Here is a 16,592-nt window from a genome sequence, read left to right as displayed (position 1 = left end):
AAAGGTCTGTAAACTTTATCTGCAAATGGCCAGAGATTGCATATTTTAGGACTTACAGGCTGTAAACCTTCTTTTACAACTGTTCAAATCCAAAACTGTAGACAGATACATAAACAAATGAGTGTGACTGTGTCCCAGTCAAATGTTGTTTACAAAAATAGATTGTGGACCGGATTTAGCTGGCTAGCTGTGCTTGGCAGCCCTTGTATTAAAGGAAGAGAGAGAAGTTAACCAATCTTGCAAATGATAGGGGAGGATTCAGGGTAGACCAGTGACAGTCAAAGTAGAAAGGACTTAGCTTTGGGAAGGAGTGAACAAACACTCAAATATTAGCAAGGAGGAATGATAGTTGAGGATAATACCAACATTTCTAGTCACAGGTAAGGACTTTCTTCATTAGCTAGGATAATAGAGTAAAGAATGAATGGTAAGTGGTTTAAACATAGCAGTAGGTGGAGCATTTTCCTTCCACCCACCTCATCACAAGAAGGAGAGAATGAAGAAGCAGTCATGTCTACTGGGCAGCTAGAAAGTAAAATCCACAGAGCCAGTGAAGGACCAATGAGGAGAAACTATAGGACATTGAAGCCTTCCAGCAGGCCCTAGAAATCCTTGGCTCCTGAAAATGTCATTTCTTGATTTCTCTCACTTTTAGTCTGGTTCCTTAGCAAGCAGGCAACACCCACTTACTGAGTACCTACCAACTATGTGGTCATGGACTAGAAACTATAGAGACTGTGAAACATCATGTGACATGCAAGAGTTACAGAAGGCCACAGGAGGACCACCTCTTCCCAGTACCTGAGGATGCTTTCTGGAAGCCAGGAGGGATGGAGAAAGGTAGATGAGGTAGGTGAGATCTGTTTAAATAGGTAAGGGAATTTGCAAAAATACACATAGGAAGAAGCAATCACTATAAAGAAGTCCAGACAAGTATTTAGGATGTTGCGTAATTAAAATTAGGATTCATGGGGGAAATTTGGACTTTCCCTCATCTTACTGTATTTCATATCACTGAGAGGCAATAAGAAGCAGATGCTAAGGGAATGGACCCTGAAACCATGATCCATCCAGGTTAGAATCTCAAGCTCTCCTGAACCTTATTCTTCTATGCCTAGGTTTTCTTTTTCTGCAATGAGTCTGAGAGTTATACAACCCACTGCTTACGACTGACCACTAAATGGTCAGCATATGTGGAGGGCTCACCCAGACTTGAATGACCATGTATTTTATCAGGAACCACCACTCCACCTTCCTCTCTCTGCACTGAAGCTAAGCAACAGGGCATGGGAGAAGTGGTCATTGGGGAAAGGTGCATGTGCTCAGCTCTGGCCACTGGTTTTGTCTTTCTCTCCAGCATCAAATGGTGATATAATGAGAACAGCCATCATGCTTTCCTTCCCTCTTCCCATGTCTTTCTGGGAAAAATACATTTTTTTCCCTCAAGATTGGAACTAGGCAGGTAGAGAACATTTCACTGTTTTAATTAACACAGATTTATCTACTTCCCAGGGCTGTTTGGAGGATTAATCCTTGCCCAGTGCTTAAGCTCCTTAGCAGACAAGCTCTGTTTTCTCACTAAATAGGTGCTTCACCCTCTCTCTCTCTTTCTCTCTCTCTCCTAGTAGCAGGATTCATTTAGCCACTGCCCCCCTCATAGCACAGTTTCCTTGCTCACTTTAAATTGATTGGTTGGTCCCTGTGAATCTGAGTTTATCCTCTGCCTGGTGCAATTAAGTGTGAAAAATCCTTGATCCTTGCCCGCGGCAAGGGGAGGTAGAGATTCCTGGAGGAATCCCAGCTCCAGTTCAATCCTGAAGTGGCTCTGACAGTTGATCCTGCAGTTTTGAAATTCTAAGTGGGTTTCTGAGCAACTTTTGGAGGAGACATGGGGAGATGGGTATGCCACAGAGGGAGAGAATAAACAGAGCTGGAAGATATTGATGGATTTAATAGCCAAACCCATAGTCCCTGAGTTAGTCATAGGGCTCTGTTTAGAAATTGATGCAAGAGATAAAACTATTTATTGATTTGTAAAAGTTTGTTTTGTATATAAGGATATCAGTATAAATAATGTGCATTGGGGGTTTTGCCTAGCTCAAGTGCTTTGCTTTTGTTTATTTGATTTGTCCTTATGGATAATTCTTGTTCCCTAAGAAAATGCCAAGAAAAAAGTGGTACAGATACATTTCTGTTCTTTGGGCATATTTAAAATTTTACTCTTTGCTGCTCTAGCGCACATCTAACAGAGCTCCAATGACCTAGAGAAATCAAGTGGAAAAAGGAAGTACGAGTCTTTTGCTGAGGCTACATTTATTAAAAAACAATGATAAAATGTTGAAAAGGATACCAAGGAATATGTTTACAAACCTAAAGCAAACCATCTCTTTGCATATTACATAATTGCATCAATATGTTAATGCACAAGATGTGGGTATGCTAATTTTCACAGCAGTAACCTTGGCCTTTGCTCTGGCTTTGGTCATACTGACCAAATCTAAGTTGAACCAGATACTATAGAGTTTCAAAAAATTCTTTAAAATAAAATTTCCTAAAGGAAGAACTGTACAAGCTCATGGAACATGTTCTGTGAAAAAAAATAATTCTAGGCCTAGTTATGTTTGATAAACATTCCAAAGTAGAATATTGAGGGAATTTATGAGCATATCAAAGATTGCAAGAAGTCTATGGAAAACTGTGTGATTTACTTAAGTAGGGGTGTCTATTTATCTTGTAATGCAATAGTTTTTGTGGGTTTTTTCAAGGTACCTTTGGAATTCAGTCTGTAACACCTGGGAGGAAGGTCATACTGCTTTGTCTACAACTGAAACATTCTAAAATGTCTTTTCCTTCCTAAAAGGCTGAAATCCGCAAAGAAGAAAACTGGTGATTGCCCCTATGATACCTCTAAATAGTGGTTCTCAAAATCTGAGAGTTATCAGGAACACCTGAGCACTATTAAGAAATAAAAGTTCAGGCTGGGAATATGGCCTATTGGTAATGTGCTCGTCTTGTATACATGAAGCCCTGGGTTCGATTCCTCAGCACCACATATATAGAAAAAGCCAAAAGTGGCACTGTGGTTCAAGTGGCAGAGTGCTAGCCTTGAGCAAAAAGAAGCCAGGGACAGTGCTCAAGCCCTGAGTTCAAGCCCCAGGACTGGCAACAAAAACAAAACAAACAAAGAAATAAAAGTTCAGATCACACACACACACACACACACACACACACACACACACACACACACACACACGCTCCTTGAATAGTAGAAATAGGAAAGGGTTGGGCTTTCAAATTTCTACCAAGTTGCCCAGGTAAGCCTAATCTGATTTGAGAGTTGCTAATCTAAAACCCAGTTCCAAAAAATGAAAGAAGTCCAGGATAGAATGTGACTTGTATTTAGCCTAAGAAAACATCAGCACTCTGACTCTACAGGGAGTGACTCCATTTGCCTGGCATGGGACTGCAATAGTGCTGATCTGTTAGGACCTACATTGTCCTATAGCAAATATGGAGAGCAAAAATGAAAATCTCCTTCATAATGAGGATAATAAGGATTCCTGTGGGATCTGAAAGTTTGGGAATGAAGAAAAAAAGACCTAAATATACAACCAATCCTGTTCTCTGTCTTTCTCTTTCTCTCTCTCTCTCACACACACATACACACACACACACTCTCTCTCTCTAACTCTCTAACTCTTTCTCTCCCTCCCTCCCTCCCTCTCTCTCTCTCTCTCTCTCTCTCTGTGTCTCTCTCCCCCTCTCTGTGTGTGTGAGTGTGTCTGTGTCCTCTTTCCTTTTTACTTTCTCTTCAAAACTAAGCCTCAGGGCTGGGGATATGGCCTAGTGGCAAGAGCGCTTGCCTCATATACATGAGGCCCTGGGTTCGATTCCCCAGCACCACATATACAGAAAATGGCCAGAAGTGGCGCTGTGGCTCAAGTGGCAGAGTGCTAGCCTTGAGCAAAAAGGAAGCCAGGGACAGTGCTTAGGCCCTGAGTCCAAGGCCCAGGACTGGCCAAAAAAAAAAAAAAAAAACTAAGCCTCAAATTTGCTACTAAAACCAACAATCTCTTAAATGGTTCTTACAATTTATTAGGTGAGTACACATATTACATAGGAAACCCTTATTATTTCTACTTTCTATAATTTGTAAAATAATTCTGACTGATGAATCAGAGCCAAAAAGCTGTTTCCAGGTTGCTTTTTTTCAAACGAAATTGGCATATAGGATCATTAAAAGATTTACCCTGTGCTCTGAGTCATGGAGGAGTGCTAAAGCTAAGCACTGCTTTCCCAGGCCAGACAGAGGAGTTACTTCTAGACCTGGGTGGAACGTCTCAACTTACACAGGATAAAATTACATTTCTTTATCTTCAATTATTCATCCAGCTCACAAAGTTTAGCCAGTCACCCCTCCCCCTCTGTCAGAGACTGACTCTCATTCAGAATTAACTAAATCTACATATTTGTCTAAATCAAATGAGCCAAGGCAATGCTGAATTCAGATTGGGAACTGGAAGGGGGCTGAAGGAGACTGAGGAAGAGAGACTCTTTGAAGAAACTCTCCTATGAATAAAAACTGTATATTTTTGAAATTCATTTGAAGATGCCTAAAGGTGTTTTTTAATGATTTCAAAGTTTAAATGTGATAAAGGATAAAGTGCTCATAATATTTTAAAATTCAACCTTCAAATTATTGAGGGAAATGCTGAAATATATATAAAACGCTTGCTTAGAAAGAGCATGTATCTCAGATAAACTGAGATTCAAATCCTGCCCTCCTTTGACATTTCTAGCCCACTAATCTAGCCATGAGGAAATCCCCACATCTATTTTCTTGTTGGATAAATCTGAGTCTCATTCTAAGTATTGTGTCATAGTTGTAGGCTTCAGCTTTTTTTTTTCTTTTTTTTCTTTTTTTGGCCAGTCCTGGGCCTTGGACTCAGGGCCTGAGCACTGTCCCTGGCTTCCTTTTGCTCAAGGCTAGCACTCTGCCACTTGAGCCATGGTGCCACTTCTGGCCATTTTCTGTATATGTGGTGCTGGGGAATCGAACCCAGGGCCTCAAGTATACGAGGCAAGCTCTCTTGCCACTAGGCCATATCCCCAGCCCCGGCTTCAGCTTTTAACATGATAGCTTAATGCTGAGGAAACCCAACAAGTAACTAATATGAACCAGCAAATAGGTTGAAAATTCGCATTCCCATATCAAGTTTGTTTCAGAGATTTTGGGGGAGCTCTTTTTAATTTATGGAGCCAACAAATGAACACTTAATGTAAATCTGACTGCAACACTATTTTCAAGATTATTTATCCTGATGGACGGTACTCATTAAAAAGTTGCATTTATAGCTGTTCAGTAGGCTGAGATCTGAGGATCCCGGTTCGAAACCAGTCTGGGCAGAAAAGTCCTAGTAAAACTCTTATCTCCAATTAACCACTCAAAAACCAGAAGTGGTGCTGTGGCTCCAGTGGTAGAGTGGTAGCCTTGAGCACAAGAGGCTCAGGGACAGCACCTAGGCCCTGAGTTTGAGCCTCACAATCAACAATAACAACAAAAGTTATATTAATTCCCATGGAATAACTATAACACCTCTAGAGTCTTTCTGCTGAAATTAACATTGTTTCTACCAGTTGTTCTGATGATCAAATGCCTTGACTCCAGAGTGGTTTTGAGCACTTTTATGTATTCTTCACATACCTTGTCCAAAGAAGGGCTTATAGATGTATATAGAATTAAGCAAAATTATTATTTGAACTGATAAATTGGTCATCAAATCAACTAACAGTTCTTACTAGAAGGGATCTTAGCAGCAAGGAAATTCCAGTTGCAGAGATGTGGAAAGGCCTACTATCGTGGAAAAAAAAAAAAACCCACACGTTTGGTGATGCCAAAGTACTTAAAAGCCCAGAATGAAATTGGCGAATTATGCTAAAAATTATCTAAAAATATAAAACAATAGTAATAACATAGTTCCTTTTGTTTAGAAAAAACCCTTTATACCCTATATTCTTTATAATCTCGTAGGGGTAATAATTTAGAATCATGAGCAAATAGCTTATATATCCAGTGGTGATGTGTAAATGCTGGCATGGTGTGGTCTCTGTCTTGCCAAGGGCAGAACAAGTTTCCAGAAGCACCAGGATTAGATTTAGAAAACAAGGCTTGCAGTGGCTCTGCAGGACTCAGTGTGCCTCCACAGGCCAAGCTCAGCCCTCTCCCAGTTTATCGCTTCTATGTAAAATGGTAGATAACAGTGCAGGCCTGGCTGTCACAGAGGCACTTTTCAAGATTCAATAATCCACAACTGAGGTGAATACAAAATATTATAAGTGAATATGCTAGTCTCACTTTTCAATTTTTTTCTCTGAAATTCTCTCAGAATTATCTTCCTCCAACACAAGTCAGCTCATATAACTTTCCTTTTGAGAGACTCTGGGTTGCCCATTATCCAGGCTATAAAGACCAAACATAGTTTTCAAGTTCCCTCACAACATATGCTTCTCTTTCTACTGCTCTCCATTTCCAGATAAGCCTCATGAATTTCTTGGCACATATTGAACATTATGTATACATTCCTATCTGAGTTTCTGTACAAACTAGTCAGTTTCTCACAAAATCCTATTTCACCTGAACAATCAGTTCAAAGGTATACAGATACTTTCTCTGACAGCATTCATTCATTCAATTATTAGGATCTGGTTTTGATGTGTCAGGAATCAGAATTGAATCATTTGTCCTACAATGGAAGTCTGTGTATATTTTGAAGAGAGAACTAAAATGCAGCCTGTTTGGTAGGATTTTTGTTATTTATCTGAATGTCTTGACTGCTAGGCTGGGAGCTCTTCGATGAAAGAAATTGTGTGTTGTCTATTGGAATACTGGTGAAGAATTCTTTATCTAAAATGCTTAGGACCAGAAGTACTTTTGATTTGGGGATATTTGCATAAATGTAATGAGATACCCTGGGGATGAGATCCAAGTCCACACATAAAATTCAATTCTGCTGCATACATATCTTATGCTGAAGATATTGAATGTGCCTCTGTTTTAGCTGTGACTTGTCATGTGAGGTCAAGTGTGGAATTTTCTACTAGTAGTATCATGTCTGTACTTAGAAAGTCTCCAATTTTTGAGAATTTTGTAGTTTGTATTTTTTTGATTTGGGATGCTCAAACTGCATCTCTGAGCGAGGATTGGAAAGATAGTTTACAAATTTTTAAGTGAATAAACAATATTTTATTAATCTCCAAAATGAAAACCTAGGGATGAGTAGCTAGATAGGGCTCTTGTGGAATCACTGGATGTTAATTATTAACAAATAATTAAACCACACTTTCATCTTCTGGCTAACTCTCTAGGCTCTTCAATATTATCTAGGGCAATCAGATAGGGGTAAATGATCTTTGCCATTTACCTTCCCTGAAAACAACCAGGTGTCTAACTTCATGTCCAATATGATCTACATCAAATGGCTAAGCTATCTTCATCAAGCTCATCAAGCTAGTCTACCTGCCTTTATTTTTATACCCCAAATGTTGCCAAAATAAAGAGTAATGGAGCCGGAGATATAGGATAAACATTCACCAAAGTGTTTAGAAGCATTTTTCTAGAATTATAAAGCTCAAACATTTGGAGAGGATGTGTGTGAACAGTGACTCATAGCAAATAGCAATAATAAATAAGGCAATTAGTAGAAAACAGGGTACCACCCACATGGAACAGTACCTTAAGAATTTTAATTTAACATCTTGGGTCAACTTCCTTCTAGAGAAATGTGACATTTTTTAACTTTGAAACTGTACTTCGTCCTAAATTGGCAGATGATCCTATAAATTGCAGTCCTTTCTGATTTCTTGGGTCTCCTCTGTCTTTATCAATGAAAAAGATCAATCTGCTGTCTAGGACAGATGCTAAATATGGGTTCTTGCTCTTAGATCCATCCTTTCCCTTTCTGATACCACAAGGAGAAACTCAGTAGGGTCATTTCTGTATGAAGATATGGCCCAATGTCTGCAAGAACATCAGGTTGTTTGTTCGTCCTTTGTTTTGCACAGTAACCAACCCTGCAAGTTCCTGGTAGACCAGAGGCTTCATGAAAGAAACAGCAAAACTAGGATGAAATGAGCTGGTGGATTTGTATGGGGCAGTTTGTCTCTTAGTAATGCATCAAAGAAGTAAGAAGACAATTTTTCAACAGAAGGCTAAGCCACAAAAAGAGTACTCACAGTCTTGTTCAATCTTTTCTTTGGTCATCATAGTAATTAGTGACATAATAAGGTGTTCACTCCTTTCTTTGCTAAAGCTGAGTGGGCAAGAGAAAGGCTAAATGTTCCATGGAGACTGAATATGCAGAGGAAGGCTAAATATTCTTTTCTTCTACTAGAATGAAGGATACTCCCTAAATTCTCTGGCAGTGTCCCACTAGTTGAAATTTAATACACACACACACATGCACACGCACACACACACACACATTTTAAAAAGTAAACAGAAAGTATAACAAGATGTACAGAGTGCTTGTTCTGGAGCAATAGAACTATTTATCTATATGTAATAAAACTTACATCATTTGGCAGATAAGAGAATTTAAATGGCACAAAAAAAAGGCTTCTGCCTTTTACTAGCAAATGTATCCCATTGACCAATAGTTCCATGCAAATGGCCAGAGAAATCCATGTGGCTAACAAGGTGCCCTAAGAAGGGAAGACTACAGAGTCTTTGTTTTCAGAGCTTTTGTACGTTCCTTTTCTGTTCTTAGAAATGTGAGAGTGACCTCCTGCCCAGAGAAATGACCTTGGATTTAAATGTGAAATAGTAGCCCTGCCTAAATGCCTGAAAGGGTGGTTCACTCAGGACTGGGAGGTGAAGGGTTTCTCTTTTCTTTGTTGACACATGATATCTGTCAGATCACTTGCCAGAAAAGGGATTGCTCCATGTCTCAGTGGCCCCTCTACCTTCTCAAAGTATAGTAGAAGGCCACCAGGAAGTCACTCAGGAAGAATTCATACTTTTATTTGATAGCTTCCTTTCCCATTAACTGTTAGGATGGTAGGACCATGGGTCCTTCTCTATTTCCCAGGGTTCTTTGCTTCTACATGTTTGCTTGGCTGTCATTCAAAGACAAAAGAAATGCTCTCCCCTAAAAGGTTTCTTGTGTTGGGGTTTTGTTTTGTTTTTGGTCTGTCTTTTAATCCTTAATAATATACAAATCTTATTTTCCCTGGCCTCAAAATGACATGATATCTAAAACTTGATTTAAAACATTCTATCAAAGATGCAAAGACTGTTGAAAGGGAGCGTGGCTCTCCCATTTGCTTTCTGAGGAATTTTAGAGCCCCCTTTCCCCACTTCTCTCTGAAAGGGAGAAATAAAATCATTAACATTCTTTCTCTTTAAAACCCTCTATTAATCCTTGTCTTCAGATTACTAATCTTTACTTTTGTTAGTAGTGAGTTTGGCACATCCCATATGTGAAAACTTATAGCAGCACTTAGTAGAATTCATTCCAAATACTCCAACATTCATAGAGGTCATCTGCTTCCACAATTTATAGTGTTAGTTGTGTAGATTATTAATTTTGCTCAAAAGAAAGTGTAAAATATCTCTTTATGGATAGTTTTGACCATTTAATTTGGCTTTCATTTACAAGATACAATAGATTTCCAAATTCTTGAAGTTGAATAACTCTAACAATAACCTTGGAACTCATAGGAGAGATAGGGTAGAAATTTGAAACTAGAAAATGCAAAAAAAAAGGGGGGGGCTCTAGGAGAGATGTTTCCAGTTTACTTATGGAAATAAAACCTTATTGTGTAAGAGAGAGGGAAAAAGAGAGGGCAAAATATCTGGGTTTAGTCTCATAACAAAATGAGACAATTTGCTTTATCCCCAAATCAAAAAGAAAGCAAAGCAGCTAAGAGCATTTGAATTAAAAAGACATCTTATTCTGTAAATTCATCAGTATCAAATGCTGCAATCTTTGTTCTATGATAGGATTTAAAAACTGTAGTGCTTTGTTACATAATCCATGAATCTTTTTGATCCACAATCCTCAGATCTCAGCCTCCCGAGTAGCTAGGAATACAGATGTGAGCCATAGGTGCCTGGCTGTATGTGCTTTTTAAACTAGAAAATGAAGAATAATGTAAAACACTATGATCATTAAGTTGACACTATAATTTTTATGTTGTGAAGCTCGTTTTTATGATCAACAGAACATTCTCTGTGAGGATGCCTACTTCTTGTCTCCCTGTTAATACATTGGTTGGTATTAGAAACAATGCTTAAGAAAATGGATGTAAAGTTTTATATCCCTGCACTGGCCACAGTATAATAGTGTGGCCACAAGAGGACCTGGATCAAATGAATGCCAAGAACTCCTTTTGCTTTATCTACTTAACCTTTAAGGAAGACCTAATAGATGCAGAAGCCTTCTTTAAATTGTCCTTCAGGGAGTTTTATGGGGTCAATCACCAGAGCTTGTATACCACACAGTATTGCTAAGTAGCAGTTACTGAAAAAGAATGCTTTGGAATAGATTCACATGGTGGAAACTTACAGCAGTAAGAACCAAAGACTGAGAATAAACAGTTGATAAGGGCTGGGGAGAGTATCCCCAGAGAAAGAACTGAAGTGGCTAAAGTCAAGGTATCCTATTTCTCAGATCTGCCACAGTCTTCATGCTGAAGGCATTTGTTTCTTACTTCACCAGCAACCACAGACACAAAAAAAATAATAGAACAGTAGAGTCAAAGCATTTGTTTCCTTCAGATACTCCTAGAAAATCTACTACAGCCTTTGATAAAATGATTTCCCTGGGCTGAAAACCCACAAAAGAATAGCACATTCTATTCCTCTAATGTTCAGTGAATGCTATTGCAACAGAAAAGAGTCACAACCATGTCCACTGCTATGATTATTAAGATTTGCTTCATGAAGTCTGTTTATCATGCATGTATACCAGACCAGAACTAAAATTATGGTTGTAATAACAATAGCTAAAGAACATTTTCTGCATCTCACCGCAGAGTTTGAGACCTCACTCAATTTTTCAAGATGATATAGGCAATGTTTCATATCATACTCATCTAAAAATGGAGTAGTCTAGGCTATGAAGGAGTTAGAGATTTTTAGCACTGTTCTTGACTTTATGATAGCAGCAGCCATGACTCTACTGCCTGGTTCTGAGCCATCCATGAGTTTCATTGAGAATTCACCCACAGCCTCCAGCTCCACATGTTGACTGGCTCCATGCTAATCCTCTCTTTATTCTCTTCCCTGTTCTAGGGTGGTCTTAGCAGTCCCTTCCCCAAAGTAGGAATCGATTCTTGTCCCATCTTGAGCAACATGTGTTTATACTTTAGCTATAAAGCAAGATTTGGTTATATTCATTGAGTGTTAACAGAAATTGGAAAAAAAATTCTCTTTTTAGCTTTACTTTCCTTAATTCTTACACCTCCTACAGGAGTCCATGGAGAGAACATTTAAACAATGTTCCAAAACAGCCCCTTCCCATGATCCATTCTCACTGAACCCAGTCTGACCCCCAGCTCTCATCCCTTAGGAGGTTGTTTTTTTTCCCCATGAGTTTCTCAGTCCTTCTACAAAGGGACTAGGGCAGGGAGGATGTGCTTCCAAGCTCTGGAATTCTCCAGTATGACCTCTTTACTCTACCAAAGCTTCATACCCATCCCCTTCCTCCCATGTCATATTTTGTTCAGGGCACACTTTCAGACACTAGAATTTTGGCTGCACATTTGAAGGGATTAAAAGGCTCAGAACAACAGTAAACAAGCTGCAATAATTATAACACAATTGCTACATGATGTCTCTCAGTGTATATAAAGGCTTCACAGTTATTGCACTCCTCATTTGGTCTCCTTCAGCATTAGGACACTGTTTGAGTAGAACCATTTCCTGTTCCAACAGCCCCTTTATTGACTCAAGATTCAGAATTCTGGCATGTTTCAGTGCACATGTGATGCTTTTGGATGACACATCATATAGATCACATTCTTTGGATTTAATGTTCCAACTATGAAATACAGATGCAAAAGAAGAGTTTCAGCATAAGAAGAAGAGAAAAGTATAGCCCACAAATGAATAAAAAATTTTAGCCATTACTAAACACCAAAAACAAAATGAAACAAAAAATAACTTGTGTCTAGGTTGGGGAATATTCATAGAGAAGATTCTACAACTTCACTGGACTTAGTAGAATATAACTCAAAAGAGAGCACATGACATGTGTACACACACACACACACATGTGCACACACACTCTTAAACTAAGGAGTCTCATTGTCTTAAACTCCTTTTAGTAATTAGTTATTAGCATAAGTTTAGGAATTATTCTAAAACTATATGCTAGAATAAAGAAAATCATACTGATGTTACTACAAACTGGATTTTTTAGCAATAGAAAAAGTAATAGAGATGTAAGGTCAATTCTGTAGCACTCAATGTGAATCTGAAGAATGTATTCAAACACAAAACATTTTATTTATTGCCTGCATACATATTTTACACTCATACCTATATATCTTATTAAATATATCTTAATGATAAAAAGCTATCATCTATGAACATATACACTCTGTGTGTATGGGTGTATATGTATGTATGTATATGTGTGTATATATGCATATAGTCATATATGCATATATACCTATACATATATACATCTATATATCCCAGTTCTAAATAATGTCAAGAACAAGAACAATGGCCACCTTCTAGTTGTAGGCTTCTCAAATTGGGCTTTTCAACATCAACCCAAACCAAAAGGAATCCAAATTCCTTGAATAAATGAATGATCCACGTGTGAAACCTAAGGTGTCAGTCATACCAGAAAGCAAAGAAGCCTTCAAAGAATTCCAAGCCCATATCAAATGGATTTCAAAGCCAACCTGAAAAGATTACTAATGGCCAAAGAGGAGAAAAAATTGAGTAGTAATAAGAGACACATCAAATGTGTTTAAATGTACATGCTCATAATAACACTAAAAATGAATCTTAAGTGGTCACCTTTGGAGCATGCTAATGAAGCATCCTATCATTTTACAAACCATTAGACAGAAGCAAGGAATCAAGATTTTTCCTTTACGTATTAGAGGTAGTCAGTGGCTTTTAGAAATTTTCTTCTTGTAGAGTTAATCCACTAAAAACAAAATAGGTTAAAATGATAAAATTAGAAGGTGTCTATTAGTTTCACAATGTATTAATGAATCTAGGCCATAGCCATCCATAACTCCCATCACCCCCTGCTGTGGTTTAAATGTATGTCCCTTCTAAAACTCATGCTGGAACGAATTGCTATTTTAAAGGGTCAGAGCATTACAGATGAGTTGGCACAAGACTACACTCTGAGTGAATTAACTTCATTATATGAGTTTGGCCAGGCACTGGTTGCTCACATCTATAATACTAGCTACTCAGGAGTCCAAGATCTGAGAATGGAGTCAGCCATGAAGTCAGCCAGGAGAGAAAAGCCCACAAGACTCTTATCTCCAATTGACTAGCAAAAAGCCAGAACTAGAAGTGTGGCTCAAATGGTAGAACATCTCCGTGATCAAAGAGCTAAGTTCAAACTCTACTACTGAAACACAAAAACATAAAATAAATGAGTTTAACATCTCTTTCTCTTGTTGACTTTCTCCTTGTGATGTCTTCTATCAAATCACAACAAAGAGAGAAGGCACTTACTAGATGCTGGCATCTTGACCACAGAACTATGAAACAGTTCACAGAAAAATGATGCAGTAAACTTCTGAATACTATAAATTACCCAGTCTGCTGTATTTTGTCATAGCATAAAATGTTCTAGTCCCTTTTGTGGTATGGGAAAATACAATAGACATTTGTCTTCCTCAAAGAAAAACAAGCAGATCTGATGCACATCACAATGGAAATGCATATATTTTTGCCTCCAGATTGAATCTGAATATCATCAAGCTTCAAAATTATAGAAAATACCAAGGAAAGAGAAACATACTAAACATCAACATAAGATTCAATGAGTAAAATCCAGACTTTTGAAAGTGTTTTAGAACAAATAACCAAATTTCTTCAACTAGTAACACTGCAAGAAGATTCCAAGAAGATGCCCACTAGCTTAAAGAAATGAAGTGACAATGAACAAATTGCAATTTATTTACTTGTTTGAATTCTCATTCAAAATATAGAGATATTATAACACATTTGCCCAAATCTAAGAATTTATTAATATTTATGATGTGATAATATAATATTCCTAATGTTTTGATGTTTGGAATTTGCTTTTAAATAATCTTGAAGTAATAAGAAAGTGGATAGGATCAGATAAAATAGGACTTAGATTTTATTTGTCCATTTTTATAGCTGGGTAACATGCGAAAGGATTGACTATATTTTCTCTAATTAAATTTTTAGAATAAGATATTGAAAGACATAACATATACATATATACATAGAGATAATTTACATGAAATTAAGAAAAGTAGCTAAGGGAATACCAAATTCGAGAGACACAGGGTAAAAAAAGACCAACAACTACAAAAGCAATACTTGCCAAAACTGTTTGGTGTAAATGAACTGAACAACTCATGGGGGGGAAGGGAAAAGGGGAGGGGGAATGAGGGACGAGGTAACAAACAGTACAAGAAATGTATCCAATGCCTAAGGTATGAAACTGTAACCTCCTTGTAATTCAGTTTGATAATTAAAAAAAAGAAAGAAAAGTAGCTTTTTAGGGAAATATCAATTTATGTCATATCTTATGCCAAATAAAACTGAGATGAATCAAATAAATACTTAAAAGGAATTTCATATAAAAAGTAAAAACACATAAACACATATTTTTCTCTTGTTAGTAATAAATTTTCTAGCTTAAAACCAGTGGAATAAGTCACAAACAAAAACATTGTGGGTATAAAATTTGAAATTCATATAGTTTTAAAAGCACAAGCTAAAAAATATTTGTATAAATCGTGACAGATTAATGGGAAAAATTATTCCTTTACAAAAGACACATTACATGAATAGAAAAACAAAAGAATTTCAAGGAATATAGATCTAAAAATAAAATTTCCAATGCAAACAAAACAAATTGCTAGGAAACTTATAAAATATTATCCTAAAATAAAGTACAAATTAAAATAGAACATATAATCTGCATATTTAAATTCTTATAATATTTAATAGTATCACTGATGTTTTTATATATGTATGCATGTGAACAGATTGTATTAGAAATACAAATCAGTAAAAATTCTCTTAGGTATGCTTGATAATATATTCATTAAGAAACAAGTTTAAAAATAGCCAATGAAGTTCCAGTGCTCTGAGGCAATCATTCCACTTCTAGCAACCAGATTATGTGCATAAATGTGCTAAATAATGAAAGTATAGAAGAATGTGATCATCATTTCTGTGAACAGACAACTTCTCAGGGTGACTTTGCTTCCCTCCATCAAGAGGTGGAGTCTATTTCTCTGTCCTTTTTGTTTGTTTGTTTGGTGCTAGTCCTAGGTCTTGAACTCAGGGCCTAGCCACTATGCCTGAGCTTTTCTGTTCAAGGCTAGCACTTGAGCCACAGCTCAACTTCTGGCTTTTTGATGTTTGATTGAAGATAAGTCTTAGACTTTGAGCTGCAATCATCAAATCTCAGCTTCCTGAGTAGCTAGGATTACAGGTGTGAGACACCAGCACTCAGCTTTCTTTTTTTTTTTTTCTTTTTTTTTTAATGTATTATTTTTTTTTCAAATTTTTATTATCAAACTGATGTACAGAGAGGTTACAGTTTCATACGTTAGGCATTGGATACATTTCTTGTACTGTTTGTTACCTTGTCCCTCATGCCCCCCTCCCTCCCCCCCTTTCCCTCCCCCCCCCCCCAGGTGTTCACTTCACTTACACCAAACAGTTTCAGCACTCAGCTTTCTTTCTTTTTTTTTTTTTTTTTTTTTTTTTTGCCAGTCCTGGGGCTTGGACTCAGGACCTGAGCACTGTCCCTGGCTTCTTTTTGCTCAAGGCTAGCACTCTACCACTTGAGCCACAGCGCCACTTCTGGCCATTTTCTATATATGTGGTGCTGAGGAACCTAGGGCTTCATGTATGGGAGGCAAGCACTCTTGCCACTAGGCCATATTCCCAGCCCTCAGCTTTATTTCTTCATCCTTTAAATTGCTCTTAACCATAATACTTGCCTTAATGAGCTTGACTTGAAAAATTAGGACAAGATGACATTTAAAAATTACATGGGGGAATGGGGCTAGTTCTTCCGGATGCTGGAGACCCTTCTGCCATTGTGAATAGCCTGGACTAGACTCTTGAAGACAAGGAGACATTCCCAGTCCCTCAGTTGCCCCCATCAAGTGAGCCATGTCATGTAGCCCTTGCAGAACCAGCCCAAGCCATATGAGAAGATTCTCTATCAACTTATGTAGTCAGGAAAAATAATAAATGCTTGCTACTTTAAGTCATCACATTTGGAGAAGGTTGATAAGTAAAACCCAAATTATTGAAAGTAATCAGAAAAAACTAGGCAATCAATTATGTGTAAAAATGTTCATTTTAAAATAACATTAATGAGCTGTGAGCAACCTAA

The sequence above is a fragment of the Perognathus longimembris genome, chromosome 4 (genome assembly GCF_023159225.1).
Source record: "Perognathus longimembris pacificus isolate PPM17 chromosome 4, ASM2315922v1, whole genome shotgun sequence".
In the NCBI taxonomy this organism is placed as follows: domain Eukaryota; kingdom Metazoa; phylum Chordata; class Mammalia; order Rodentia; family Heteromyidae; genus Perognathus; species Perognathus longimembris.
This window is presented reverse-complemented; position numbering follows the sequence as displayed.